This window comes from Rhipicephalus sanguineus, chromosome 3 (assembly GCF_013339695.2).
Source record: "Rhipicephalus sanguineus isolate Rsan-2018 chromosome 3, BIME_Rsan_1.4, whole genome shotgun sequence".
In the NCBI taxonomy this organism is placed as follows: domain Eukaryota; kingdom Metazoa; phylum Arthropoda; class Arachnida; order Ixodida; family Ixodidae; genus Rhipicephalus; species Rhipicephalus sanguineus.
Window position 1 is genome coordinate 220,055,058 of NC_051178.1, and position 13,161 is coordinate 220,068,218.

The window sequence follows — 13,161 nt, forward strand, 5'->3', positions numbered from 1 at the left end:
GCGCAGTGAGCCAGTGCGAGGTGGTAGGTAGTGTCAAGTTTATCATAAGACATCGCTTGCGCATTTGTTTATATGTTCTTTTTCATGTTTGTTTCACTCCCCCCCCCCCCTCCGGGATCTTGCAATAGTAAAAAAAAAACAATGTTAGAGGCGCAACTTACTGAGAATGGCGAACGTTCATGCTGTGAGACCCAAGTAGTCCAGAGCATTTCACGCGGTATGTTCTTATTTTATCGCGGTTTAATTACAACATTTACATCTCACATAACAGATCACGAAGTGCTCATTGTCACAAATGTATTCCCTTTCCTAAAATTTTGGAACTCGAATTTTGTTCGCAGAAATGCACAAGCAAGACCAGATCGGCTTCTTGCGAGAGCGGATGGCGCATGACATGGCCATTAAAGAGAAAGACTTCACATTAGAATCAAGGCGGCTTGCCCTAGAAGAGAGTCGCCTGGCGTGGGAGGGAGAGCGCGCGCTTATGGAGGAGCGAATAAGAGGAGAACAAGAAAAGCGTGCAGCAGAAGAACACGGGGGGCGGGCCGAGGAGCGACGCCTTCATGCTGCACAGCAGGAGGCACTTCTTAATGTAGTGCAGAAACTTATCGCCGAAATAAAAAAATGCCAGGCCTGCGCGGAAAGCGCAGCACAGTCAGCGAAAGCTGGAAGAGCGGCACTTCTAGAGCCCGTTGTAAACTCTCTTGGGGCTACTAATACAAGTACACTAGCAAGGTACCCACTACGCCATAAATCACAATATTTGTGAAGTTCGGAAGCACCTACAACGCCATTATTCGTCATTGTGCGCAGAAGCGAGGTTCCAGCTACACATATGTAAGGCATTATGTGCACTTTGTTTACGTGACGACTGATGACGATGAAGAATGGTGGCTCAGCCCTTTGTAATGGGTTGGAAGCTTTAAACGGCTCACCAGTTATGTAATTCGCATTGTGTGACGCCCGGTCGCTATTTAACTCTCCCACCATGCAATATAACATACATTGACGTGAGAAAGAGAGACAGAGAGAGGGGGGAAGAACTTTATTGAGACCCTGAGGAAATAGATGATGGGCTCATGGGCTTCCTTGGCAACCAATGCAAGTGCACTTGCGAGGAACGCACTACGCTATAAATCATCACAATTTCTGTGAAATGGAAATGTTTACGTGACGACTGATGACGATGAAGAATTGTGGCTCAGCCCTTTGTAATGGGTTGGAAGCTTTAAACGGCTCACCAGTTATGTAATTCGCATTGTGTGACGCCCGGTCGCTATTTAACTCTCCCACCATGCAATATAACATACATTGACGTGAGAAAGAGAGACAGAGAGAGGGGGGAAGAACTTTATTGAGACCCTGAGGAAATAGATGATGGGCTCATGGGCTTCCTTGGCAACCAATGCAAGTGCACTTGCGAGGAACGCACTACGCTATAAATCATCACAATTTCTGTGAAATGGAAATGTTTACGTGACGACTGATGACGATGAAGAATTGTGGCTCAGCCCTTTGTAATGGGTTGGAAGCTTTAAACGGCTCACCAGTTATGTAATTCGCATTGTGTGACGCCCGGTCGCTATTTAACTCTCCCACCATGCAATATAACATACATTGACGTGAGAAAGAGAGACAGAGAGAGGGGGGAAGAACTTTATTGAGACCCTGAGGAAATAGATGATGGGCTCATGGGCTTCCTTGGCAACCAATGCAAGTGCACTTGCGAGGAACGCACTACGCTATAAATCATCACAATTTCTGTGAAATGGAAATGTTTACGTGACGACTGATGACGATGAAGAATTGTGGCTCAGCCCTTTGTAATGGGTTGGAAGCTTTAAACGGCTCACCAGTTATGTAATTCGCATTGTGTGACGCCCGGTCGCTATTTAACTCTCCCACCATGCAATATAACATACATTGACGTGAGAAAGAGAGACAGAGAGAGGGGGGAAGAACTTTATTGAGACCCTGAGGAAATAGATGATGGGCTCATGGGCTTCCTTGGCAACCAATGCAAGTGCACTTACGAGGAACGCACTACGCTATAAATCATCACAATTTCTGTGAAATGGAAATGTTTACGTGACGACTGATGACGATGAAGAATTGTGGCTCAGCCCTTTGTAATGGGTTGGAAGCTTTAAACGGCTCACCAGTTATGTAATTCGCATTGTGTGACGCCCGGTCGCTATTTAACTCTCCCACCATGCAATATAACATACATTGACGTGAGAAAGAGAGACAGAGAGAGGGGGGAAGAACTTTATTGAGACCCTGAGGAAATAGATGATGGGCTCATGGGCTTCCTTGGCAACCAATGCAAGTGCACTTGCGAGGAACGCACTACGCTATAAATCATCACAATTTCTGTGAAATGGAAATGTTTACGTGACGACTGATGACGATGAAGAATTGTGGCTCAGCCCTTTGTAATGGGTTGGAAGCTTTAAACGGCTCACCAGTTATGTAATTCGCATTGTGTGACGCCCGGTCGCTATTTAACTCTCCCACCATGCAATATAACATACATTGACGTGAGAAAGAGAGACAGAGAGAGGGGGGAAGAACTTTATTGAGACCCTGAGGAAATAGATGATGGGCTCATGGGCTTCCTTGGCAACCAATGCAAGTGCACTTGCGAGGAACGCACTACGCTATAAATCATCACAATTTCTGTGAAATGGAAATGTTTACGTGACGACTGATGACGATGAAGAATTGTGGCTCAGCCCTTTGTAATGGGTTGGAAGCTTTAAACGGCTCACCAGTTATGTAATTCGCATTGTGTGACGCCCGGTCGCTATTTAACTCTCCCACCATGCAATATAACATACATTGACGTGAGAAAGAGAGACAGAGAGAGGGGGGAAGAACTTTATTGAGACCCTGAGGAAATAGATGATGGGCTCATGGGCTTCCTTGGCAACCAATGCAAGTGCACTTGCGAGGAACGCACTACGCTATAAATCATCACAATTTCTGTGAAATGGAAATGTTTACGTGACGACTGATGACGATGAAGAATTGTGGCTCAGCCCTTTGTAATGGGTTGGAAGCTTTAAACGGCTCACCAGTTATGTAATTCGCATTGTGTGACGCCCGGTCGCTATTTAACTCTCCCACCATGCAATATAACATACATTGACGTGAGAAAGAGAGACAGAGAGAGGGGGGAAGAACTTTATTGAGACCCTGAGGAAATAGATGATGGGCTCATGGGCTTCCTTGGCAACCAATGCAAGTGCACTTGCGAGGAACGCACTACGCTATAAATCATCACAATTTCTGTGAAATGGAAATGTTTACGTGACGACTGATGACGATGAAGAATTGTGGCTCAGCCCTTTGTAATGGGTTGGAAGCTTTAAACGGCTCACCAGTTATGTAATTCGCATTGTGTGACGCCCGGTCGCTATTTAACTCTCCCACCATGCAATATAACATACATTGACGTGAGAAAGAGAGACAGAGAGAGGGGGGAAGAACTTTATTGAGACCCTGAGGAAATAGATGATGGGCTCATGGGCTTCCTTGGCAACCAATGCAAGTGCACTTGCGAGGAACGCACTACGCTATAAATCATCACAATTTCTGTGAAATGGAAATGTTTACGTGACGACTGATGACGATGAAGAATTGTGGCTCAGCCCTTTGTAATGGGTTGGAAGCTTTAAACGGCTCACTAGTTACGTAATTCGCATTGTGTGACGCCCGGTCGCTATTTAACTCTCCCACCATGCAGTATAACATACATTGACGTGAGAAAGAGAGACAGAGAGAGGGGGGAAGAACTTTATTGAGACCCTGAGGAAATAGATGATGGGCTCATGGGCTTCCTTGGCAACCAATGCAAGTGCACTTGCGAGGAACGCACTACGCTATAAATCATCACAATTTCTGTGAAATGGAAATGTTTACGTGACGACTGATGACGATGAAGAATTGTGGCTCAGCCCTTTGTAATGGGTTGGAAGCTTTAAACGGCTCACCAGTTATGTAATTCGCATTGTGTGACGCCCGGTCGCTATTTAACTCTCCCACCATGCAGTATAACATACATTGACGTGAGAAAGAGAGACAGAGAGAGGGGGGAAGAACTTTATTGAGACCCTGAGGAAATAGATGATGGGCTCATGGGCTTCCTTGGCAACCAATGCAAGTGCACTTGCGAGGAACGCACTACGCTATAAATCATAATTTCTGTGAAGTAGGGAAGCAGCCACTATGCCATGTTAGTAGCCCCAAGAGAGTTTACAACGGGCTCTAGAAATGCCGCTCTTCCAGCTTTCGCTGTGACTGTGCTGCGCTTTCCGCGCAGGCCTGGCATTTTTTTCGTCATTCAACGGAGAGCCGTGGTACCCGCTAATAACATGTAAGGCATTATGCGCACTTTGTTGGTGTTGTGCCTGATGACGATGAAGAATTATTGCAGAGCCTCTTGTAGTGGGTTGGAAGCATCCAACAGCCCACTCGTTGTGCAATTCGCATTGTGTGACGCCTGGTTACAGAATTCGCGTTGTGTGGTGCGTGGTTGTTATTTCACTCTTCGACCACACTAAATTACATATGTTAATGTGGTTCCTTCTGCACATGAAGCCTGTATAGCGTTGTTTTGCAAGGCAATTCCAAGCACCGGCATGGCTCTGAGGTACAACACTGGGCTCCCACGCAGAGGGCCCAGGTTCGAACCCCGTTCCATCCTGGAATTTTTTTCTTATTTCGTTTTTTCTTATTTCGAGCGATAGTAGTTACGGACACCGGCGGCGGCGGCGGCGGCGGACAACTACGCCACCAAAAACGGCCGTTGAAATGATCTCATAACAGCTTTCGCTGTAAAAAGTAGTTGGTTTCCGTCTGGAACGTGCGTTCAGATCTATGCAAATTCAACTACTGTTTTGTAATCTCTAAAGTCACACCCATCAAAGCATGCGTGCACCACATGGCTTCTGATTGAAATGACACCGCGGCATGCCGTGTAAAGGTTCATCCGCTATGATGTTTCAGTTCACATTAAGACCAGAGGGATCATCACTGATGCCACAGGTAGACATGAACGCAGATAGTCCTTTCTGTTCAGCGACATTCACTTACAAGTGAAATATGCACTGCCACAAGTGAATGTGCCAAACCACAGATTGTTCTTTATTGTTTAACAAATGTTCTTTATTACAGCAAAATGTTCTTTATTACTGCACATGTTCCTGTTGTCTCTAGAGGATGAAAGAAATCCCGACCACTCGATTGACATAAATATCATGAACTAGTGACAACTACTGTCATGTTTATGAAAACGGTTAATGATGACGAATACACGAATATGAAACAGAACAGGTGAGAAAGCAAGTAAGAAGTATTTACAACACCACGGAATCTTCATCACCAGAAAATATCTACATATGCCCCAAATACTTACATTTGCACTTGCATGGATGGTAAACCCTGTAGAACAATTCACTGGTGCATATGCAGTTGAGTTGTGCATCAAGAATACACCTGTGCCAGCAACAGTAGCCTGTGTAGTCCACTTTAGCAAGCACATTGAAATTTCAGTCACGTGTGTTGTGTACACTATGCTGAAACTGTGAAAATGTTTAAAGCACTGACGTCAACATGTTCTTCGAAATATTATGCGCAATACACACTTATTATACACAATACCCTGCAAGTGTGTAACGGATTAAACAACACCTGTGTAGGTAAATTATGAGATTCAGGCAAGTCTATAAACTGACCCAGGAGATTGAAACGATGAGCAGATGGAGACAAACGCTGAGCTGGAATTTACATGGCCGCTGGCCTTAGGTAGACGTTCAAATGTGGTTGGTCCAGCTGGAAGTACATCGACACTATACTCCCGTATATGCATGTGTGGCAGTTGGCCAATACTGTTGCAGCTTTATACATATGCGCTATACTTGCTGTCCAAGAGGCTTGTGATTTTTCTTGAAGTCTAGGAATGCGAATTCTGCAACTACCTTTCCAAATACCCATTCTACAGCCTGCCGCACACGACTCATGTAATCTCTAGAGATTTCTTATTTCTTGTCTTTTTCAGAGATTTCAGATTTCTTATCTATTTTAATCACGACTCATGTCATAGTTAAAGGCCGTCTGTGATAGCGTCAGTGAGGCACCTAGATATGGCTTCATTAAGAGCGGCCGCAAGGGATATGCGGGATCTCCATACAAAACAAAATGCTGGTCCTTGACGAGTTGCTCCAGCTTCTGGTACATCTTGCTTTCCCGCAGTATGCCTGAAAAAATAAAAAAATGGTAACATTCATGAAGTAATAGGATAATTAACTAATATGGCTCTTCGCAAATTAAGGCTTCTCAGATTGCCAACAGATTTAGTCGCACACCATTTAACAGTACGAAATGGTGCGACAGCATGAAATAAAACAGAACACGGTACCTAATTTAGCGTGATCGTTATATGGGGTTATCGATGGCGATTTTTATTACATTATTAGTTCCAACATGCGGACGATGGGTTACGTTATTTTCAAACGGTGTTAACATTTCAATTTTTTTACGTTTGTTAGTATCTTCTTCTAGGATGACAGGCCATTTAAATTAAAGTACATCAATGAGAATTTATGTTGCAACTGCCTGCAGAAGTTTTAGTATGAAACACATTCACTCGTTCATGAACAGGCCAAGAAACATTCACTGTGAACTAATGGGCACCCACTTGATTGCTGACAGCACTGGATTATAGATAGCAGTACCATTAAGCGCAGTGCGAGTAAAGTTGACTTGAAGAATGGTACTATGTAAAATCTGTCAGTGAAGACAACCTTACTTTAAAAAGCCATTGTTGGAAACAAAGTAATTTTGTACTGCAATGAAATAAAGCTGTAAGGAGTACAGTATATTGGTCCACTTTATGAGGGGCACATTTTTAGCCTCCTGCAGCATATTACGCACCATCGTAGAACCCAGCGCTTGTCATTTTATTTTTAACCTGCCTGCGTCATGCCGCCGTCCTGGATAGGGCCCATCCAGCTGGCACACGATGCCATTGGCGCACATAAGTGATTGGTATTTCAAGCAGTGTACCCTTTTGTGCCCAGAGAAGTACTCCTGCTGGTTTCTCTTGGGACGACAGGTTGGGCGAGTGGTTCCGTCCACAAAAGCCCAGCAGTTGTTCAGAAGTGCATTTTTGGCACTGACAGCCTGGAAAAAAATAAAACAAGGACAGAATGAGCCGAAGTTTGCTTTGTTCACATAGCAAAAGTGTGCTGAAATGGGCTGTCGGGTGTGTTCGTAGAAGAAAACGAAACACCCCGACAGACGGGACGAACTTACGCCGACAAACACACCACTGTGCCTCTCGTCTTTACTTGGTCCTGCCGGAAACACCGTTCGTATCTCTTCCAAGTTCACGTGCCATATATTGGTATTTGAAAGACAGATTCACTTGACCTGAATCCTGCATCAAGACGAAAGCATTCTCCGAGTAGGTTGGAAAACTCCCCCTATTGTAGGACGCCGACACCACCCTATTGTAAGAGAAGCACCTAGCTTGGTACCTAACATTGTTTTCTTATTTCTAAAACAGAAAGGCGTAAAGAAACAGTCAAGCACTAAGGTTAATTCTATTCATTTTAAAATGTGAAAAAATATCGCAAATCAGCATGCCATAAAACTAGTACCACGAAACGATTAAAAAATGTAGAGCGTTTATTCAAGGCAAGTTTATAATAGTCAGCTTCCACGCAATAACGAAATATTCCTTACCGTCGAACATTCCTTCAGGTAGGCAGGCGAGAGCCATGCGTGCGCGTTGCAGTCGTTGAGCAAATGTCCAAACGTGGCCATGATGTGATGCACCACTTGCGATGATACACTGGACATGTGTGCCTCCCAAAGATTCCCTCGAGGTCGCACCACCTACACGGGTAAGCTAGTCGTCGCAGCGTCAGACAAAGCGCTTCGCAACCAGAAACAACGACGTTCTGACTGCTCTTTACGTACTCTGGCATGCGCAGTGCGGTAAAGAGGTTGGTGAAATCCTCCTTTTCAAGCATGAACTGTTGTCTGAAGGTGTCTCTTTCGATGTTTTCGATATCCAAGAGTCCATGCCGCGAGAGATGACGAGTCAAGTCGCTTTCCGTGGAGCCACGCAAGACCACATAAGTTCGTCTAAAGAGAAGTCGCATCTGAGAAGCTTTCGCCGTGTTCTGCCCATCGCTAAATCGTCGGTCTCCTCTCAGCTCAGCTCCAACAACAGGCGGCGATCACACAAAACGCTGCGTGGACGCTTGTTCGTTATTGTCAGTCAGGTATAGTAGCGCTTTGTCTTTTCTGTTCTAAAAAGACAGGCCGTGCAAACACGGACACAAGAAAGAAGTCAGGACACCACAAACGCCGACTAACAACTGAAGAGACGCACAACGGCTGAAAAGAAAGAAGGCAGGAAACTTATCTGCGCATGCCCATGCAACGGACGAACCTATCAATCCGGCACGCGTGGCGGTCTACGTGGAAGATAACTGTTAAGGCATTTGATTTCATCTTTATGCAAGTTAATCGACGGTTGGCTCACGCATGCACTACCACTATTCTCTATATGCCATGCTTCAATCATCAGGCGCGTTGCTTCATTTCTGTGCCGGTACAACACTGCGCATTCATCAAATTTTGGCGTGCACTTACAATCTCGACAATGTGCCCCGCCACGGTGGTCTAGTCGTTATGGCGCTCGACTGCTGACCCGAAGGTCGCGGGATCGAATCCCGGCCGCGGCGGCTGCATTTTCGATGGAGGCGAAAATGTTTGAGGCCCGTGTACTTAGATTTAGGTGCACGTTAAAGAACCCCAGGTGGTCGAAATTTCCGGAGCCCTCCACTACGGCGTCTCTCATAATCATATGGTGGTTCTGGGACGTTAAACCCCAGATATTATTATTACAATCTCGACAATGTAAAGATAGATTAGAAGGTGAGCCTCCTGTTAGCGATCTCTTATGTTCCAACAATCTCTGGTTGATGCATCGGCCCGTCTGTCCTACGTAGAAGCGGCCGCAGCTGAAAGGAATCTTATACACCACACTCGTACGGCAATCAGTGAATTTGTTGGTGTGTTTTACGAAACAAATATCGGTCCGCTTCTTGTCTTTTACTCCCTCATTCTTCCTCTGCACAGCGGCACAAATCTTACCTAGCTTATTGGCAGCCGTGAAAACAACATTAACGCCGTATCTAGTTCCTACTTTCTTTAGCCTGTGAGATACGCGATGAATGTACGGTATTCCTACGACACGTTTCTTCCTATCGCTTTCCGCAACCATGCTTTTCTGCACGCAAAGTGGGCGACCCGAGGCAGAAACGGCGGGAGTCGGTTTGGCTACAGCTTGGCTTGGCTCAGTACAATCGTCGAGTTTCATTTTCAAGACGTGTGGTGGCACTACAAGACATTCTACAACGGGCATGGAAACACGTGAGAGAGGTCCACAACGCTACGTTTGAAGCACGTCCCGCTAAAAGCGGTCTGGGCAAGAAGTCGGTTACGTACGCAACCAAGTGCGTGATACGTACGTCTAACACTTTAGGGCAGGGGTTCTGAAACTTCCTGACCTTGGGGAACCCCAACGGCTTTTCCGGAGTGCCGCGGAACCTCTTTTTCTTCAGCATGAAGACAATCGAAAGCGAGGGGATGGTACGCGCGCAACCACAGAATTGACACCTGTACTCTTTTCTTTAACATCGAAGGCCGTTGACGTAGAACTCCCCCCCCCCCGCGCCGCTCTGCGAGTCGCGACCCACCCACTATACAGTACATGCTTCAGGCGCCGCGCAGAGTAAGCAATGTGTTCAGGCAAACGGACCTGCTTCATTTTTTGCCAAAGAAAAAAACAGGAGGCATGACCGCCGACCGATACAGCGACAGTAAAGCTAAGTCTAAATGCTCGTGTAGCCCACAGCCGACACGAAGCGACGCCTCTTACGCGTATCAAAGCGCTCGCTGCGCCTTTTGATTACAAAACACACGTAGAGCAGTGGCAAATCACCGTGTATGAAAACAGCGCCACGCGACGCACCATGAGCCACGAATAAAGCTCCGAGGTGTCCGTTAATGTCGTTTGAGCTGGTTTGAACGCTCACGTGCATGGAAAACCAGCACTCCGCGCTGACTGTCACCCCGGGTCCGCAAATCATGCATACAAGTTTCATGGCGTGCTAGACGACGAGTCTTTAGTGCTGCTACCACGTGGGTCTCTCGCTACTCGCAGACACCCGATGGGCGGATGCGGCGTGCGATGGCTTCGTTAAGTGGAAAATGCAATGCAAATTTGCTTGTCCAAACAAATAAATTAGTGCTAGTGGGGTAAAACGGGAGCGGGTTGCATTCGTTCTGGCCGCTCGTGGAACCCTAAGATGTCCTTCACGGAACCCAGTTTGAGAACCCATGCTCTAAGCCAACATTTTACGAAAGTGGAGTAATGGGCACCGATATGCGTGCACAACGAAGACTTAGTCTGCTTTAAAGACCCTGAAACGATTGTTCCAAGTTTCGTTAGCCTGCATTATGACATCACTTACACCACAAACTAAGCGACGCACCTGATGGTTGCTTTCAGGGTAAATAAAGAGTCAGGCAAAACGAGAAATCCTCCTTCTTTATCAGAAGGTATCAATATGCCCTTATCAGAAGGCTATTTTACCATGTAATTGCTATCGCAATGAAAGAGATACCATAAACAGAGAGAAAGAAAAAGAAAACGAAGAAAGGAAGAAAAAAATACGGAGAAACAATGAGGGCCACACAGCTGCGCTCTTCCTTCAAGCTTGGCACTGCTAGTACGAAGCTGCGTAGTTTTTTAAACGTATGAGTTTCCATGGGACCTTTGCTACCAGGTACGTTGACCTTGGTCAAACAACAAAATGTTCTTATTTAGGCGAAAGCCTTACATGCCTCATGAAACTAAAAAGACGACCGTCGGCACCATCAGCGTCAACGCTAGATGCGAGAAATCATCATCACGTGATGACTTCACCATATGACGTCATCATGACGTCACAGTTCGATCAAATCATTACGTCACCATAACTTCAGCATGACGTAACTATGACGTCTTTGGCGATAGGATTTGCTCGAGGCTTACCCTATAAGTGCGATCGGGAAGGGACGCGACGATCCTCCACCACCATAGCGTACAAAGACGCTACAGCCCGGTTATTCGACTCTCCAACACGGCGCAGAAAAGGCACTCGAGGCAGGATGTCAGCAAACATGGGTTTATTAACCCAAGATACAGAACAGTGCGACAATCAAGGGATTTCGGGTCGCATAAAGCAACTCCGCAAGATCGATCGAGTGCGCTTGCCTGCGGCGCTATCGGCTGCTGCAGAAAAGGGACCACTGAGTGGTGGTGGTTGTAAAGGAGAAGGAAAAAGGCGCTCATTTCTGCAACCCAATAGGAAGCACGGCACAGCGCCTTGAGGGGATGGGGAAAAAGTAGGAATAAATAGAAAAGGAAGCGATCGTAGCGCGACAGAAGGAGAAGTGATAGGGGAGGGGGAGCGGTTAGAGAAGTTCGCGGAAGGGGCACCGATCGGCGAGAGGACATCGCGGACGAGATGACCGTCTGTAGTGAAATCTTCCGAGCGACTTCACCACTGAGTGCACGAACGAGAAATCGCCTGTAACTCTCTCGTAGCATCTCTCCCACGGTGACCAAGCGCCAGACAGAAGCGAGCTCAAGTGGAGAGGAGGCCCGGGGGCGGTCGCAGGCGGCCATTGAGGAAGGGCGTGACACAGCGACGTATGCTGGCGCGACGTGCGGCGCCAGCACGTCTCGGCGCCGGAAAGGGAGAAGCACGTCTTGAGCGCGAGACAAAGGCCGGCGGCCGCCATGCTGCTGTCTAATGGCGGTTCCCGGCGCTGGAGCCGCGCGGGGCCGGTACAACGCGCTAGCTGGCATACGAGGCTCGAAAAGAAGACGTCCTCGATGGCACACTACATACGATGACGTCACAAAATGGCGTCATCCCATGACATCGCCATTTGGTCAAAGGTGTGCCGATCACGGAGGCAGAGCAAAACCACGTGAGGTACTGAAAGCTTTTAATGCGTCCGATCAGGGAGGCAGTGCAGAATGGCGTTAGGTGCGCAGAGCTTTTGGAGGGAGGCGGGTACGGATCATTATATCGACTGAAAAGAAAAAAGAGTCACAGTTTCGCCGCAAGGGCGAAGCAATGAATGCGATATCAAGAAAAGCGGCCCCCCGGCAGCAACTACCGCGCGAGCAGACAGCGGAAGGGCAAATATTAGAAGAAGCGAGCGAGCTGGCCGACGACATTTAAATGCGCCCGTTGCGCTCCTCTCGCCATCTCGCTGGTAATGAAGAAACGCTTATAAGCGCCTGCCGTCTCTGAGCCCGGTCAGCGGTAAGGGGTGTGTATATAACGCTCGCCGTTAGCTACCTGGAGGATCTGCGTTTTGTTGCGTAGTGGTTAGCGCCACGCGCTGCGGAGCGACAGCTCCCTGGTTCGGTTCCGCGCTTCGGAAGCACTTTTAAAGACGATAGTCTTTCTTGGGGAACTTAAACGCAGAAATTTTGGTCTGTCTTTCTGTTTGTCGGCACGTCACCCGATTCAGCCACCCGGCCAAAGTTGAACCAATTGCTTACCGCCCACACATCTTGAACTGGTACGGCTGTTCATACTTGTGAACGTTGTCGATCAAAAAGTAAATATTACGCATATCTGAGGCGCAACATCATTAGGTAAGTATTAGGTGGTGTGTTCCTTTAATAGAAAATACATATTTACGCAAGTTTGAAGACCCTAGTTTCTTAAGCTGCGCTGAAAATGCGACTGCGCTGAAACTCGCCTTCCTCCGTGCCCTCTGCACAAGTCATGTTGTGTTTCGGTTTCGGTTCAGTATTGCATTGTACGAATGACAGGAAGTGCCGCTCTGGCATTCCTGTTTTACCCAGGCGACGTGTAAATAAGAGAGTTTGTGGAGAGTTGTCGTTGAGTGTGGACGTTTCTTCTCCTTCGGCGCATCGCGCCAAACAGCGTGTTCGGGCTGGCCGGCGTCCCCGCCGGTCGCGTTGGTCACCGCCGGTCTTCACCTGCCGCTGCGCCGGGACTACCAGCCCGCAACACAGCACTCATGTTTCCCGACGTATTGCCAGATGGCGTC

General features: G+C 47.2%; 1 pseudogene; it reads right to left on the minus strand.

Annotated features, from left to right (window-relative positions):
• Positions 1 to 6,805: 6,805 nt before the first annotated feature.
• Positions 6,806 to 8,171, minus strand: LOC125757918 (uncharacterized; annotated as a pseudogene).
• Between the last annotated feature and the right edge of the window lie 4,990 nt (positions 8,172 to 13,161).